This window comes from Hevea brasiliensis, chromosome 10, assembly GCF_030052815.1.
Source record: "Hevea brasiliensis isolate MT/VB/25A 57/8 chromosome 10, ASM3005281v1, whole genome shotgun sequence".
Lineage (NCBI taxonomy): Eukaryota > Viridiplantae > Streptophyta > Magnoliopsida > Malpighiales > Euphorbiaceae > Hevea > Hevea brasiliensis.
The window spans coordinates 7,765,911-7,778,450 of record NC_079502.1 but is presented as its reverse complement, the minus strand read 5'-3'; positions in this window follow the sequence as shown (position 1 = coordinate 7,778,450).

Here is a 12,540-nt window from a genome sequence, read left to right as displayed (position 1 = left end):
ACACATTATTATCATTTATGAGAGGTCATTCAAGCACCTATTGAAGCTTGATTGTGATAAAGTGTTTGGGATAACACTTGGTAGAAGTATGAAGCTACTTGTAAAAGTTTTGGTGAGAAGATTTGTAAAAGGCTTTTTGTCTCTTGCCTTTAAAAGAGAAGAATAGTGAAGTGAAGACTCAAAGTGGGATCTTTGAGATAGTGGATGTAGGCTAGTTGAGCCAAACCACTATAAAATTTCAGTGTTCATTTTCTCAACCCTTGCTCTTTACATTTATGCATTTTAACTTTATGATTGATATGCTTTTGCTGATATGAAAGTTGAGGCCATTTGCTGTTAACCTTGTTGCAAACTGAGAAAATTAGTTTACTGCTAAATCTGCTGATATCTGATTTAATCTGCTTGTTGTTTGATCTGCTGTCAGTTAGTATATCTGGTGTACTGCTCTGTTTGTTGTGTTTTGAACACATTCAGAATACTGAAATTTCTACTAAATGCTAATATAATCTGTTGGATCAGTATACTGATTACATATAGTCTAACTTTGAATCAACTTGTCAATAGAGTTGTATTGTTCATATTTCACATTAGTCAATTGAGTTGAACCTAGCTGTAATTTTCAAAGGTTTTGAGCAAGAACCGAAAATTATTTTTAGAGTCCAATTCACCCCCCTCTTGGACATATTTTGGGACATCAATACATTTGGTGCGTACAAAAAATTTCCTATATATAATAGGTCATACCATGTTTTTAGTTAGGCTCACCATGATTTTAAATTACCTATCAATTTCTGATTAGATGAGGAGAGATTATTAGGTACACCTGATGCACATGCACCCTCTCTCTATAAACATAGGTCTCACATTTCTATAAATAAAGAAAAATTATTTTATTATATCTAAGGGAGCACTATTTTTTAGTGCTCTTAGTATATCTAGTAATTAGCCTTAAATGGGTGTATACCATCAAGTGCATACAAGAAATTTCCTTATGTTATATGCACTGCAAGTTAATTTTGCCTTATCAGACCCCTTTTCAATCTATTGTTACAACAATGCAACCTTCTAGTTATTAGAAATAGTATCTCCTTTGGAACTTGAGCAGCTACAACAACAACAACTAAGCCTTGCAACTGTCTTTAAGAGGAAAGTCTTTAAGAGGAAAGATTTGGGGCTTTAAATTAATAATAAAAAACGTACAATGTAGGTTTAGAGACTCGTAGGTAATTAATCAAGCTTTTTTTTTGCTTTTTTTTTTATACAATGAAAGTAATTAAGCCTTCTTGCTTTGATATTTGTTTATACTATTGGCAGTTTCATGCAAGATTCTGATGAGAATGCCCGTCCATAATTTCTTATTATGAATTGTGGACAACTTAGAGGTCAATTAATGATATACATTTGGTCTCCACATGCTGGATTTCTTTTTTTTTTTTCGATTTTATATATAATTGCCTAATGACTTCAATTTAATATCTTATGGCCTTAAAGATAACTCTAGTACCATTAAACTAATTAAATTAACGGAAAAGTGCACTTAAATACTTGGCCTGAGATTTTTTTTCCTTTTTCCACGTAATGACTTGTGGCCTAACACTGTTAGTACTTACGGAGCAAAATGACTAACAGTGTTAAATATTTGTTGATGTAGTAGGCATGCTTGACATTGTGATGACATGGCAAATGTGGTGTTGATGTGGCATGATAAGTCAGTGCCACATTAGTAATTTTATTATTATTATTATTATTATTATTATTATTATTATTATTATTATTATTATTTTGGGACTCAAGTGTAAAAAGCTAAAAACACATATCTCTTAAGTAGCAAAGACTGAAATTACATGTCCTTTAAGTGTCAAAAAAGAAAAATTCGGACACTGAATACTAAAAGTTTACAAGTATATTTGATATTTAAGTATACTTTACACTTTGATTTATAAATAAGTCCTTAAATATTATAATCATTTCTAGTTCTTTTGTCTTTATCTTTGTCTTTCTCACAGAAATAGAGAGAGACCCAATAGAAAAAGATAAAGGAGGGAGACTGAAGTAGAGAGAGAGGGAAACAGGAATAAAGAGAAAGAGGACGAAAGAGATGAATAAAGGAGGAGAGACTTAATGTAACAACCCAGAATTTAAAAAAAAAAAAAAAAAAAAACAAACAAAACCAACAGACCCTCCCTTCTCTCCCTCACGCATCTCTCTTTCTCTCATCTCTTCTCTCCCTTTCTCTACACTTTCCGACCGGTGAGGGGTCAACCACCACTGACCGGCGACCAAGCGGCTTCGGGCGACGCCAGCGAGCCACTAGCTGGCTGATAGCACCGTCAGAAACGGCGGCAAGAGAGGGAGAAGAGAGAGAAAATGCGCGCACAGTGGACAGCGGATTTCTAGCGCGATTCCGGCTTCATTCGACGTCCGATCGAGGCGATTCAGGTGGCGTTGGAAAGCTTGTTCCGAGAGCTTTCTTTTGATGCCAATTTTGCAGCAAATGGAGGTCGGATGAGTGAGATATGGAGGAGAGAAGTTTCAGGTTTTTCAAGCTTTTTCGTCAGATCTAAGACGATCCGACCGTTGGATCGACGATCCGAGACCACCTATGGACTGAGGAAGAGGAGAGGAACATGGTGGTATAATCAGATCCGGAAAATGTCGCCGGCGACCGGCGGTTGGGCACCGTGCGCGGTGGTTCCGGCGGTGGCTCCGGTGGGCTATGGAGATTATTCAACTTCCAGAGGCTTCCTCATAAATTTTTGAAATTTTTGAGACACAGATAAACTTCAGGTAAGACTATTTTCATTATTTCTCTATCTGTGGAGCATAAATACAGTGTTTCTTAAACAGGAAAAATTGGATAAAAATTCTAAGAAAAATATATGATGAAAGTAAAATTATTTGGAGATATTTTATGGTGTTTGTTGAATTTTTTGAGTGATTGTAGAATATTTTTGAAAAATATAGATGGATTTTAATTAGATTTTTAGCATATGGGCATATAAGATTATTTGAAAATTATGATATTTAAATTTTATATGATTGGTTGAAGCTTGAGGATGGAGGTTTAAATATGTGAATATTGAATTGGGTTGAATTAAGAATATATTAGCTGTTGGAAACTTGTGGAACTGAGTAAAATTCTTGAATAAAATATTCATGGGTGATTAGAAAATTACAATTCATTTTGCAATAGTCTTATAATATTATTAAGGACCGCGGGACAAAATTTTAGAATTTTTAGAGCATGTTTAAGTGGAATTTTACAAAATGTCAATTATAGGGACTAAAACGTAATTTTTCAGATTTTGAGTATTGCTTGGTTTGGAGGGCCCAGGAGGGGCCATATAATGATGATGAGATATGAGTTGAATTTAGAAGTGTTATTTGAGCCTTTTCGCAGGTTGGGTAGGTCCCAGGTATAGGGAAAACTCTGCCGGATTTTCGGCATAAATTAGGCTGTCTATTGCCTCTTTAGAGTTTTATTTTGACTTAGTACTAATAAATTTATAATTTAATTATTAGGTGATCGATGTCAGCTATTTTCCTACATCTAGCAGCCACAATAGTCATCGGTGTACTGTGAGTAAAATATTAATTTTAATTGTAATTTCACTATTATTATATGTTCAAGCATGCCCATACATCACTTATATGTATGTATCTATATAGTTAAACTCTAGGCACGTTTTATGTTGCATTCATAACTGTTAAAGTGCCATAGATGTTGTTGTGGTAATTTGGAGCAGTGTGCGTGCATTGGCGTGCGTGTGATGTGGTGTTGACTATAGATAGGATGGGTAGACACGGCTTGAGATCTTCGCTGGGACCCAGTCCTTCGGGGTAGACACGGCTTGAGTTCTTCGCTGGGAACCCAATTTGGTTTATTAAGCGAAAGTCTGGCTTGAGTTCTTCGCTGACAGGGATTAGATTTAAGAGAGCTGTATAGGGGATCAGCTTCCATATATTATGATTGATATTACTGGGTGTGTGAGTGCTCCAAATTACCTTTTTGATGTTATGATGTGAAATTATTACTGATGTTGCATTTCACTCTACAGGGTGCATTAGTTTTAGATAGTTATAGAGATTATGGTTAAAATTGATATTTTACTCTCTGAGTCAAACGCTCACTCCTGTTCACCTATTTTTTCAGGCTACAGGAGGAGTTCTTTTACAGAGCAACCTGCTTTCTTCCTTGCAGGTTTAACATCTGTTGTTTAATTGTTTTATTATTTTTCAACATTTGAAATTTAGAACTCCTCATGTGTTAGTAATAGTGTGAACCTTATTAGAAATCTTATTAATTTAAAATTTTGAGATTAATAAATGAAGATTTATGTGGTAATTAAACAATTTGTAAGTGGTGGTAACAGGGTTGAGCGAGGCTCCCCTTATTTCAGATTTTGATGGCTGTCGGGTTGGGTTGACCCGAATAAAAATATTTTATTTTATTTACTTGTTGGGCCTAAGTTTTGGGTCTTGGTTATGGATTTGAGAATAGTAAGACTTACTATAGGCTTCGAGGGCTTTATGCCGGCCCAGGTCCTAGTGCCAGTCCGGCCTATAGGTTGGGTCGTGACAAATGTGGTATCAGAGCTTAGGCTCTAGATTCATGGGAAATAATATAATTGGGAGTGTAAAAGGAGTCTTGTTAGGATGTTATATGCGGAGTATAGGATTCTGTTTCGTCTTTTTCTGTAATTCTTTGTTTCTAGATTCTGTGTTATACCTCGGGAAATATAAGAGTACCTCAGTTAGTGTCTTGATTTTCGTGGAGTACATAGAAACATGAAATAGATTTAGCAAACTTATTGAGATCTACCATGGAAGCACGTACTCCAATAAATACTATATTTTTTTCAGTATGGGTTTAAATGGTGTGCCCATTTCGTGCAAGGCACGAGTACATAAAGGTGAGTCTTGAAAGTACAGTTGCCCTAGATAAGGATGAGGATACCACTACTGGCAGTCATCAGTGGATGACCCAGTCAGAATAAGTTTATGATAATAGAAGATTCAAGAGAGATAAGAGATTAAGAGACCTAGTCTGTCAGGACGTATCGTAGCAACTATACAATGTTCTCGATGTCTGCTTTGCAAGCTGTAGATTACAATACCGACATGAGATTATTGTGTAGAGCTACGAGCATCCCCGTGGTGCTCCATAATGAGGGTGTTTGAGATGGCTTCTATTTTGGTACAGTTATGCCAGAACAGAGTTCTATATCTGCAGAGGAGTTGGGAACTCCTGGTTAGGGGTCTAGAGTTAGAATATTGAAAGGTCACAGTTGGGTGATAACTAGAGTCAGTGACTCAATTACCCTAGCATGAGCTAGAGTTACATCAAGAGTTGCCATCAGACTAGAGGTTTTGGATTAGTTGCAAAGTAAAGGTGACACTTATAGAGTGAGAATAGTATACCTTGTGTGTATCAGTAAGGTGTAAAGTACAACCCTACTACCTAGAGAAAGTCGAAACTATGAATTGATGATTTATAGAGCTATGATATGATAAGAGAGTCATTAACTTGACGTGGTTTTGGCAAGGTGGTAAATGTAGTACCTTTGTTGCAGCAAGTTAGGGTATAGTCCTATCTTTTCAGAAGGGATCGAAGGTTATTACTGATAATGATGACTTATGGAATAGTGTCTCAGATGGGACTGTAGAGTGTGGCAGAGAGTAGCTGGCTTGGGTATCCTGGAGAGGATACAAGTTCCATTATAGGAATCATTTATAATCAAGATTATGATGGATGTAAATCCTTTGAATTGGATGACAGGTTTGAGTGCCCGGAATCTTAAGTTTTGGAGAATTGAGTAAACATAGAAAAATAAATAAATAAACAAAATAAACAAAATAAAATAATAATAATAATAATGATAATAATAATAACAAATAAATAAAATGCTGCAGAATCAGTTCTCGAGGTAGTAAGGGTATTAAGTAAGCTAAATGATAAGAATAGAGATCATACAATAAAAGTATGACTGTAATTTGCTGAGTTCCTTTCTAACTTCATATTATTCAAAACAATAGTATAATCTAATTATAACAGTATTAAGAGTAATAAATTAGCGAAGATAAATCACAGAAAGCCAATGGATAGAGAAAGTATAGAATGAAAGTTTGGACAATTGATTGCAGATGCAATATAATTTAAATGCCAGTGGAAGTACTAGCTAGAGTGGTCAAAGGACCAAATCTGAGTAGCACAGATATGTGATAACGCGTTAGAGACTTTGAAAGATATAGTTAGCAAGTACAGCTGTCACGTTAGGAAGAAGAATGGAACCAGGGATAGAATAGCCAAGTGCTATTTTGGGTAAGAAAAAAGAAATAAATGAAAGGACAACTTGAAGGGCGCATAATAAAAGGAACAAAGTTAAGATATAGGGTAGGCTAAGTGTTATTCTTGGCAAGGTAAATGACAAGGACAAAGAACCCAAAATGGGACCACATTAGTGAGAATAGTGATGGAGATATGGAATCTAGTAATGTGATACTCATAGCATGATGTAATTGAGGTAGTGCCAGGGGCTAAAATATAGAGCTTGGAGTTACATGATCGGATCATACTTTATCTATTCCTTATTCCTAAAGTGAAGTGGATAGCAATGGGGCAAGATTCTTTTAACTTGTTAACAGTATCAAGAAGATTAGGCGAGGAATACAATAATAATGAGCAAAAGCTAGAAGGTGTGCAGTGGTATTGCGGACTATCTAATTAGGCAGAGACAAAGGAGTTAGTAAGTAGTAAGCTGAATAAAAGTCAATCTAAGGGATCAAATAGGTATGATGAGAGGAAAAGAATGACAGACAATAACACATAGGCTTTAGGTTAGACTTTTGAGATAGTGAGAAGGTAGTTAGAGGTTCGTTATGAATGTCAGGCAAACATTTTTAGTGTGATCAACAGAATCACTTTGTAGTGAAGCAATAAAGACAGGACAACAGTAGGGGTAGAATGAAAAGTGACAAGTCTGGGTGGTTCTAAATCACTAAAAAGTTCAAGGATCAAATTAATGACCATAGATAAGGGTGGAGTTAGTGTTGGAAGAATCTATTAGCGAGAGAAATCTTTCAGGATTCAACAAAAGTTAAGGGAACAATATAAACGATGATAGATATGAATCATAGGTCGAGTATAAGTAAAGTTAATAGATTATAAAATATTATTTCAGGAAGGACAATGGTACGGTAAAGGGTTCATGCATATGATACCTTACAGGTAGAGCACAATTGTGCTAAGAGATGATGAAATTTGAAGAGAAAGACCAACAAACATAGGTTAAACGTTATTATATGGACAATCGGCGTAGTTGAATATAAGAGGATATTTTTCTTTCTTTTCAAGTTTAGCTTGTGCTATTGGTTCTAGAGGGTTATATAAGGAACAGAGACTGAGTCAAGGAGACCTAGTTATTTGAGAGTTTGGTAGGCACCAATTCATACACAATTTCCTGATATGAGAATGACAATAAGTGCATACCTAATGTTAAGTATGAAAGGACGATCAGAGTAATGACAGAAGTTAAATTGAGTTAGCTACTAAGGCTTGCAACTGTTTTAAACTATGAGCTGGAGGAAATACTAATTGTGGATGAGTTACAATAGATGAAATTATTGCTGGTGGGTAATTATAAGTGTTACACAAGGTGAAGAATGTGCGGGTAGGAGTAAATCGTAAGGTTAGAATTCTCGAAGTAATGAAACTAATAATCAAGATAAGACTAAGAAATAAAAAGAAAGTTAAAGTTGATGATGGGATAGACATCTTTGAAGGAAAAGGTGTGAGGGTGAGATAAGACTAAAATTAAGGAATAAGTACAGCAGGTTGAAAAGATATCAACAATACCAGAAGTAGGAAAAGGGAAGTGGATAAGATGCAAAGGACAGGAAGAAAGCTCGATAGAGCCAGTTATAATGATGAGGATAAGAAAGAATAGGTATGCTAGGAACACACTAAGAGATGTTTAAAACAAGTTATCATGAGATGATAGATTAAAGAAGTAGTAGAGCCTCAATCTAAGTGCCAATGTGTCAGAAGTAGGCCACATACTAAGAAGTTTTAGAAAAAAAAAAAGTCTAGATATTCTCATTCTAGAGGAGGAGTGAGAATTGATAAAGTCGCATGGATTGAGTTATCAGGGAATATAAACACTTTTGTTACCTAGAAGGAGAGACCCATTTCACTTTCCAATATTGATAAATAATACACTTGGCCCTTGGACGAGACTCTACCTGACTAGTTACATAAGATGAACAGAGGTTGGTCTAAGTACCTTAGTAATGACACAAAAGAGATTAAAAATTTGAAATACCATTGGAGTGAGAAGATTTATAGGTATTGACCACTGAGGTCATAAGAAGAGTGAAGATCTCGAACAAGATGCCTAGATTAGGTGCTACAGGAAAGCTACTCATAGGATACCATGGAACAAGGAACATAAGTTATGTCATTAGGGAAAACAGAGATTATTGAAACAAAGGGATGAGGACTGAAATCACCAAGAGACACATTAGGGCGTAATAAAAGTGAGGTAAGCGCCAAAGTTAATTAAAGTTATCATATATCAAGTCGAGAGTAATGAAGTTATAATGAATACCTGAGATGTCAGAAGAATGGTCAATGGATAGCCAAGAGATAAGAGCATCTCTAGATAGAGATGATGACAAATAGGACACTATAATAGAATCAGAGAGCAATAGAATGTCATATATACTATATGAAAAGTTTGAAGAATAAATGTTTTACCAATCTCTGCATAGCTGGAGGAGTAATGATTGTGCTTGTTCTAATAATCTTCTTTTCCTTATCTCTTGTTTATTCGAAAATTTGAGGACGAATTTTTCTTAAGGGGGGAAGAATGTAACAACCCAGAATTAAAAAAAAAAAAAAACAAACAGAACCAGCAGACCCCCCCCCCCTTCTCTCCCTCACGCATCTCTCTTTCTCTCATCTCTTCTCTCCCTTTCTCTACACTTTCCGATCGGTGAGGGGTCAACCACCACTGACCGGTGACCAAGCGGCTTCGGGCGACGTCGGCGAGCCACCAGCCGGCCGGTAGCACCGTCAGAAACGGAGGCAAGAGAGGGAGAAGAGAGAGAAAACGCGAGCACAGTGGGCAGTGACTTTCCGGCTCGATTCCGGCTTCATCCGACGTCTGATCGAGGCGATTCAGGTGGCGTTGGAAAGCTTGTTCCGAGAGCTTTCTTTTGATACCAATTTTGCAGCAAATGGAGGTCGGATGAGTGAGATATGGAGGAGAGAAGTTTCGGGTTTTTCAAGCTTTTTCGTCAGATCTAGGACGATCCGTCCGTTGGATCGACGATCCGAGACCACCTATGGACTGAGGAAGAGGAGAGGAACATGGTGGTATGATCAGATTCGGCAAATGTCGCCGGCGACCGGCGGCCGGCCACCATGCACGGTGGTTCCGGTGGTGGCTCCAGTGGGCTATGGAGATTATTCAACTTCCAGAGGCTTCCTCATAAATTTTTGGAATTTTTGAGACACAGATAAACTTTGGGTAAGACTATTTTCATTATTTCTCTGTCTGTGGAGCATAAATACAATGTTTCTTAAATAGGAAAAATTGGAGAAAAATTCTAAGAAAAATATATGATGAAAGTAAAATTATTTGGAGATATTTTATGGTATTTGTTGAATTTTTTGAGTGATTGTAGAATATTTTTGAAAAATATAGATGGATTTTAGTTAGATTTTTAGCATATGGGCATATAAGATTATTTGAAAATTATGATATTTAAATTTTATATGATTGGTTGATGCTTGAGGATGGAGGTTTAAATATGTGAATATTGAATTGGGTTGAATTAAGAATATGTTAGCTGTTGGAAACTTATGGAATCGAGTAAAATTCTTGAATAAAATATTCATGGGTGATTAGAAAATTACAATTCATTTTGCAATAGCTTTATAATATTATTAAGGACTGCGGGATAAAATTTTAGAATTTTTAGAGCATGCTTGAGTGGATTTTTACAAAATATCAATTATAGGGACTAAAACGTAATTTTTAAGGTTTTGAGTATTGCTTGGTTTGGAGGGCCCAGGAGGGGCCATATAATGATGATGAGATATGAGTTGAATTTAGAAGTTTTATTTGAGCCTTTTTGCAGGTTGGGTAGGTCCCAGGTATAGGAGAAACTCTGCCGGATTTTCGGCATAAATTAGGCTGTCTATTGCCTCTTTAGAGTTTTATTTTGACTTAGTACTAATAAATTTATAATTTAATTATTAGGTAATCGATGTCAGCTATTTTCCTGCATTCAGTAACCACAATAGTCATCGGTGTACTGTGAGTAAAATATTAATTTTAATTGTAATTTCACTATTATTATATGTTCAAGCATGCCCATGCATCATTTATATGTATGTATCTATGTAGTTAAACTCTAGGCACGTTTTATGTTGCATTCATAACTGTTAAAGTGCCATAGATGTTGTTGTGGTAATTTGGAGCAGTGTGCGTGCGTTGGCGTGCGTGTGATGTGGTGTTGACTATGGATAGGACGGGTAGACACGGCTTGAGATCTTCGCTGGGACCCGGTCCTTCGGGGTAGACACGGCTTGAGTTCTTCGCTGGGACCCCGATTTGGTTTATTAAGCGAAAGTCCGGCTTGAGTTCTTCGCTAGCACAGGTTGGATTTAAAAGAGCTGTATAGGGGATCAGCTCCCATATATTATGATTGATATTACTGGGTGTGTGAGTGCTCCAAATTATCTTTTTGATGTTATGATGTGAAATTATTGCTAATGTTATATTTCACTCTACAGGGTGCATTAGTTTTAGATAGTTATAGAGATTATGGTTAAAATTGATATTTTACTCTCTGAGTCGAACGCTCACTCCTGTTCACCTATTTTTTCAGGTTACAGGAGGAGTTCTTTTACAGAGCAACCTGCTTTCTTCCTTGCAGGTTTAACGTCGGTTGTTTAATTATTTTATTATTTTTCAACATTTGAAATTTAGAACTCCGCATGTGTTAGTAATAGTGTGAACCTTATTAGAAATCTTATTAATTTAAAATTTTGATATTAATAAATGAAGATTTATATGGTAATTAAACAATTTGTAAGTAGTGGTAACAGGGTTGAGCGAGGCTCCCCTTATTTCAGATTTTGATGGCTGTCGGGTTGGGTTGACCCGAATAAAAATATTTTATTTTATTTTATTTTATTTACATGTTGGGCCTAAGTTTTGGGCCTTGGTTATGGATTTGAGAACAGTAAGACTTACTAAGGGTCTCGGGGGCTTTATGCCGGCCCAGGTCCTAGTGCCTGTCCGGCCCATAGGTTGGCTCGTGAAACTTAAAAATGAAGAGAGGTGGCGAAAAACATAGATAGAGAGTAAGAGAGTGAGAGGAAGAAATAAGAGCAAAGGGATTAAAATAATTATAATATTCAATGACTTATTTGTCAAAATATAAAAACTTTTTTTATAAATCAGAGGTAAAATACATTTAAATATCATATACATTTAAGGACATGTACTTTTAGCTTTTGACACTTAAGGAACATGTGCCTTCAGTCTTTGGCACTTTTGGCATTGAAAGGACATGTGCTTTCCTTTGTTTGGCATTTAAGGGATATGTGTCTTCCACTTTAAACACTTAAGAGTCATGCCATGTCATCACCATGTTTGCTATATCATTGTCATATTGGTATATGCCTGTCACATCAGTAAATATCTAATATTGTTAATCATTTTGTCTCTTAAATGTTAATTGTATTAAATCATAGACTCTTATATGTAAAAAAAAAAAAAAATCTCAAACTTTTTTTAATAAAATGTGTAAAAGATAAGGTACTTAAGTTTATTTTTTCCTTAAATTAAATATATTTTCCTTCTAGTTATAAATTTCTATTTCTTCTAAAATATATAATTAAAGGGAGGACCATCATATCAAGACATTCCCTTTATTAATATGAATCAATATTCTCTGTACCCATATTAAAACTCTACTTAACCTTGTAAAGAGTGAAATGATTAATGAATTTTAATTTATTAATATTATAATTATATTTTTAAATTCAAATTTAAATTCAAATTTCAATTAGTGCAAATTTATCACAACAGAATTGTAATGCAACTTGAAATCCATTCAAAATCAAATGAAAAAAATAAAAATAAAAAGTTGCTTCCAGATCGACCCCTGCGAAACCCTGTAAGATCAAAGCACAATCATCAAGGCACATGAGGATGCAGGTACGTCCTCAGGTGCACGCAGTCTGTGAAACGCGGGCGTCATGCGTTGCCGGTTTACCACCTAGCACTGACCTAGGCTGGTAATGTGCATGATATTTTTAGAATAAATTTTAATAATTATTCCTAAAATTGTCACACCTTAATCTTTCAATTAAATTGTTAAATTTTATATAATAAAATTTTTTTCATCTCTTATCACCGATTTTCAAGTTAAATATTGAAGTGGGTGGACAAATCTAATATGATAATTAATATTTTTTTTCTCATTTTTCATGCTAAATATAATAAGATTATTTTTCATTTTACT